This window comes from Lactuca virosa, chromosome 8 (assembly GCF_052849685.1).
Source record: "Lactuca virosa cultivar CGN04683 chromosome 8, Lactuca_virosa_CGN04683_v6, whole genome shotgun sequence".
Taxonomy (NCBI): Eukaryota; Viridiplantae; Streptophyta; class Magnoliopsida; order Asterales; family Asteraceae; genus Lactuca; species Lactuca virosa.
The window spans coordinates 110752780-110759303 of record NC_136433.1 but is presented as its reverse complement, the minus strand read 5'-3'; positions in this window follow the sequence as shown (position 1 = coordinate 110759303).

Here is a 6524-nt window from a genome sequence, read left to right as displayed (position 1 = left end):
CTAAGCACCTCTACAGTCGAAGTTCTTAATCGAGCTCTTCTGAGGTGTTAAAGTTTTAATCATACGACATCTTTAAAGCTAATATTGTGTTCATAATTACGTCTTTAATTGTTTTCCTGCATAGAATCTATCGATCCTACTAGAACTTTGTTCTAACAATTGGTATCAGAGGCGAACACTGATGAAAGCTGGTTGTGGCATCGACGCCTATCGCACCTGAACTTCAAAGACATTAATAAGTTGGTGCTTAGTGATCACGTTTGAGGCCTTCCTCTTCTCAAGTTTGATAAGGAACATCTGTGTGCAGCGTGTGAGATGGGCAAACAAAGCAGAAAGAGTCATCCTACACGAATCAATACAAAGATTGTTGAAGCTCTTGAACTTCTGCACATTGACTTATGTGGACCTTTGGCTAGCGAAAGCTTCGGTGGTAGTAAGTTCATTCTCGTCATAGTAGATGATTTTTCACGCTTCACCTGGGTTTTCTTTCTTAAATGGAAATCAGACGCAACTCCCAAGTTGAAGACGTTCATCAAGCAAGTGGAAGTGCAGCTGCGAAAGCTGGTGAGAAACATTAGAAGCGACAATGGGCTGGAATTCAAGAATAAATAACTTGAGTATTTTTTGGCTGACAAGGGGATCTCTCACAACTTTTCGGGCCCCTATACACCACAACAGAACGGAATTGTTGAAAGACGCAACCGTTCTTTATGTGAGGCAGCCAGAACCATGCTAACCTTCGCTTCTCTACCGCTATACTTCTAGGTTGATGCAGTTGCAACCGCGTGCTACACTCAGAACCGATCCTTGCTCAACAAAAGATTCTCAATCACTCCATATGAGATTCTGAACAATCGAAAGCCCAACGTCAAAATTTTCCACGTGTTCGGTTCAAGGTGTTTCATCTTTAATTCAAAAGAGAACCGAAACAAGTTTGACGTCAAAGCAGATGCGGGAATTTTTCTTGGTTATTCACTCACTTCAAAGGCATACAGAGTTTTGAACAAACACTCCAAACGAATTGAAGAAACATATTATGTAACCTTTGACGATAATTACATGAAGAAAGTTCAAAGGAGCGAAAGTGCCTTAGGGGAAATATTTCCTGAATCAGGACAAGTCTCGGTTCCTATATCCAACTTGTTTGAAGAGTACATTCGGCTATTTGATGAACCAGAGAAAGCTGCACACTCAGAGGCGAAAGCAGCAGACAACAAAATCGACAATCTCAAAAATATCATAGATGAAGCTGCCAAAGAAATGGAACGTGAACCTCATAAACCAACTGGTGGTAAACCCTCAACTGACCCTCCAAACAACAGCTCCATGTTCAAGGGGGAGAGTTCATCAGCACCAAAGACAACCGATATGTCTTTCGAGCAGGAGAATCCAATCCCGTCCCCAACTCATAAAGGTCCAGGCGAGGGGGAGCATATAACTCCAAACCCACCCAATAATAGTCCAATCGAGGGAGAGAATCCAACTCCCACAGAGGAGGAAAACTCTGGATCTGACAAGGGATACACTTCGCCATTTGAGGGGGAGAAAGAGAATACAACTGACGAAGGTGATCAATCAGAACATGAAGAGGAAGTAAATGTAGAATTGGATCCAGCATATGACCCTAATTACCCTCCTCTAACTAAATGGACCAAGGATCATCCCAAAGCACAAATCATTGGTGAATCATCTGAGCGAGTTCTCACACGTTCTCAACTGAAAGCGAAACAAACTGCATTATTTTCTAATGTTGAATTCTGTATGTTCAATTCGTTTGTCTCCAAAGTCGAACCGAAAACAGTTAATGCTGCACTTGATCATTCTGATTGGGTACAAGCAATGCAAGATGAACTCCATGAGTTCGAATGAAATCGAGTTTGGAGGTTGATTCCCACACCAAAGGATGCTTCAGTGGTTGGCTTGAAATGGGTCTTCAGGAATAAATTGGAAAAAGAGGGGAACGTCATTCGCAACAAGGCTCGGTTAGTGGTGAAAGGATATTGCCAAGAGGAAGGGATATATTATGAGGAAACCTTCACTTCTGTAGCAAGGTTGGAATCAGTTAGAATTTTTCTGGCATATGTTGCTCATAAAAACTTCGAAGTTTTCCAAATGGATGTAAAATGCGCTTTCTTGAATGGAGAACTAGAAGAAACGGTGTATGTTGAGCAACCACCTGGGTTCGTGAACGAGAAATTCCCTGATCATTGCTATGTGCTGGATAAAGCTGTATATGGTTTGAAGCAAGCACCGAGGGCCTGGTATGAAACTTTAACTCGCTTTCTGAAAATGTCGAAATTTAAGCAAGGTTAAGTTGACCCAACCTTCTTCCGAAAGAAAGAAGGCGAACATCTAATGATAGTTCAATTTATGTCGATGATATCAGCTTCGGCTCCACGAATCCTAGCTTAACGGCTGAATTCAGGAAGTTGATGGAGACTAAATTTGAAATGATCGCAATGGGTCCGATTAATTTTTTCCTTGGTTTGAATATTAGACAGGGACCAGAAGGTATATTTATCAATCAGGAGGCCTACACAAAGAACTTTGCTGGCAAAATTCGGTATGACGGGAGATTCGAAAGTGAAGGTTCCTATGGCATTTGACACTAAGTTAACACCATCTCTGGAAAAACCTGCTGTTGACATAACACTATATCGTCAAATGATAGGGTCCCTTATGTATCTAACAACTAGTAGACCGGAGATTATGTTTTATGTCTGTTATTGTGCCAGGTTTCAAGCAAATCCAAGAGAACCTCACATGGTGGCAGTGAAAAATATTTTCCGTTACCTGAAGCAAACCTAGTCTCTCGGTCTTTGGTACCCTGCTAGATCTGGATTCTTTATTCAAGCTTTTTCTGATGCTGATCTTGGAGGATGTGGTCTGGACCGAAAGTGCACAACTGGTGGATGCCAATTCCTTGACGGTAAACTTGTTAGCTGGCAGTCCAAGAAACAAACCTGTGTGTCACTTTCACAGCCGAAGCTGAGTACATAGCTGCAGCATCCTGTACCTCTCAAGTAATATGGATACAAAGCCAACTAAGAGACTATGGGCTAAGTATGAAGAAGATTCCACTCTATTGTGACTCATAAAGTGCGATAAGAATATGTCACAATCCAGTGCAACACTCAAAGACTAAGCATATTGCACTTAGATATCATTTCATCAAGGACCATGTAGAAGATGGGAACGTGGAAGTACATTTCGTTCGGTCCTCTGGTCAACTGGCTGACATATTCACTAAAGCCTTACCGGAAGCAAGCTTCAATAAAATTTTACAAGGTTTGGGAATGATGGAAGCAGAGTCGGTACCGAATCCTCAAATCTCTCTCTAAAAATTAGACAAGCGAAATAGAGCGAACGCTCGGTCTATTTTGGTTCCGGATTTTTCGGGAACCGAAATGAACCGAACGCTCGGTCTATTTCGGCTCCATAATTTTCAGGAACCGAAATGAACCGAACACTCGGTCTATTTCGGCTCCGGAATTTTAAGGAACCGAAATGAACCGAACGCTCGGCTTATTTCGCTTCATTCTTTTAAGATTTGGTTTCGGTTGTACACTTTGTTTATTCTTTTAAGTGTTTTTCTTTCTCTATTTTTTTTAAAGAGAGTGTTTTGTGTTAATTTATTTTTCTGTTTTTATTATTTTTCAGAAAACTTAAAAAATCAAAAATAAAATATTTTATTTCTCTGTTTTTATTATTTTTCAGAAAATTTCAAAAATCCAAATTTTTTTTATGTTTTTTATTTTTCTGTTTTTCAGAAAATCTCAAAACTCCAAAAATATTTTTCTACACGTTTTTTTTGTTTTGTTTTGTTTGTTTTGTTTGTGTGGTGTGTTTGTTTTCTTGTTCTTCTAATTAGGTCCCAAGTATATCAGTACAACAGAATTTGCAGCTAAGGCAGGTATGATTCTTTCCATATGAACTAGTTAAGAGTCCCTAGAAGCATGCTGCTGCATGTCGACCGAAGCCTCTAAGTCTAAGAGCTAGGCCTTCATGATTCGATCTATACCTATCGTTTCTTCCCAATCAGGCTGTTAAAATCCACTCCTGTCCAGAGCTACCTTACTCTTCTCACAGGAGTTAAGAGTTTTCTGCTTTGTCATATTTATATAGCAGAGGTACTTTCGGTTCATTAACCACCCTCCTTACTTTCTCCATCACCTTTCGGTTCACCACTGTAACCCTTGAGACTCTCGGTCTTTACCACTGAGGTTTATGGTTGATAACATCTGTGTTTGTGATCTTAGATATGTACACCACGTGCTGAGTGAAACCCACAATCCAACACCAACAATGAATTGACGGTGAATCATTATATTCAAGATCTTACTGGTTACCTAATGAAATCTCATTTTTTTGAGTGGTCTTTTATGAAATTGTCTAACACCAAGGCTTTTCTTCCCAAAAAAGATCCAGTTTGTTTTTGTTTTTGAGATTTCTATCACATCTTTAGTCACAGCAAATTACATCCAACCTACTTGTTCAACAGACCACATTGGTCTCACAAGTACTTCTTCCAACGTTCGGTCTTATGTTAAGAATCGACGTTCGGTTGAAGATAAACTACCCTTAGCCTATTAATTAAAAGAAGCCTTTCGGTGTTTCTTTACAAAAACTCGATCGTATTTTCTCGGGAAACCACGCAAGCACTTCAAGTCTCTCTTGACCTTGAAGGAAGCGATTCTTGCCCGGAATCATCTGCTTTATGTCTTCTAATAGACATCACTCACATCCTATACACATTTTGCTTTATTTTTTTTTATCTTTTGTGACACTATTGCACGAAAATTCTTTGTGATTTTCCAACATTCTGGTTGCTGTTGGTTCGTTTACATTTTGGAGCAACAGGGGTTATCCTAATTTTTGGAGTGAAGCTGAATTTCAAACGACGAATTCAGGATAAGCTTTTGGGCGCGTGAATTTGAACGGTTCCTATACCCACGCCTGCTGACGTATACCTTGGAGAAACCAACCTGTCACATCGCACTTTTTCAGGCGACGTTTTAGTGACCTCATCATTATCATGACGATTCTTTCTCTCTCCTGGCAACGGTATATAAAGGGTTTCTAATTACATTTGTCTTTTTTACCAGTAACAAAACTCTCTCAATATACAAGGTGATTTGCAACTGTTCATCTTCTTCCTTCACTCAATAATGGCTACTTCTTCATCTGCTCACGATCAAACTGCTTCGTCCTCATTGCTCTCGATCAAGCCAAACCAGAACATGATCATTTAACTCAACCCTTTTCTGTATGATTCATACATGTTATATGTGGTTGAATGCTTGAAGTATTCTCCTCTAGTTCTTGCCCTAACACAGGTGGAATCAGTACCAATGTCACTCCTATCGCAGGTCTACACTACTGCTTCATATGACAAGAACAAGGAGAGGATCTTCTTCCAAATCTTCTCTCACAAGGCTTCGATTTCAAAAGGGAGATTTTGTTCACTGTTACAGCTTGCTGTGGATTCGTCTGTGATCTCACCTGACTTTATCACCACTACTCAACTATTCTCGATGCTCTACGAGATGGGCTACACTGATGTTCTTACCACCGTCATAAAGGTTAAGAAATCGTGTTTGCCGCCCCAATGGAATGGCTTGCTTACTCTTCTCATCTAGAGTTTGGCGGAGAGGAGTGGTGGGTCTGATGGAACTAGCAAGGGTTTTCTGACCATTCTATACGGTCTCTATAATGGGCTAAATCTCGACTATGGGTCGATTATCTGGTCACAGGTGGTGCAAAGCCTCAACACTCTGAAATTTCGTGTGGTCGCTTCTGGACTCTCATCACACGCATGGCAATTGATTCTTTGCAGATCCCGGTCATGAAGGATGCCCTAGTCTCGTCTGTGGCTACGTTTCACACCAAGAAAATTATCTTTTCTGATCCCATAAAGTTCCCTCACAATGGTTCCATACCTGAGACGATGTACAGGTGTGTCTCAGTCGAAAGTAAGGTGATGGCTGATTATCGCAAACTTCCTCCCAAAGGACCGAGAGTACTATCTCCTGAACAGCAAGCTGCTTTGGATGCTGTGGAGAAGCCTGCAAACCGAGGTAAAAGGGCTACTACCAAGAAAGGGACAACCGAGGATGATAAGTCTAAGCCTGCCAAGTCTAGGAAGCGAAAGTCTGCAAAAGGGGATTCTTCTAAGCCAAGGAAGATTAAGAAGATGGCGAAGAAATCCAAGAGTCCTTCTCCTTCCAGTTCGGACAATGATGAGGAGGATGAAGAAGAGCATCATGAATCACCGAGAGGTAACACACCTCCTCGATCACCAACTCCAACCGAACCTCTTAATGATAAGGTTCGAACACCTCCTCCATCTCCACCAAAAACAACTGTTCCAATTTCGGTTGCTCCTATTCCCCCACCTTCCACATCTCCAACAACAACTTCTATTCCACCACCCCACCACCAGTTAGTACCATTCCTATTTCTACAACTCCTTTATCTCCTCCTATTATTTCCCAATCAACTACCACTACTACCTCAGAACCAAT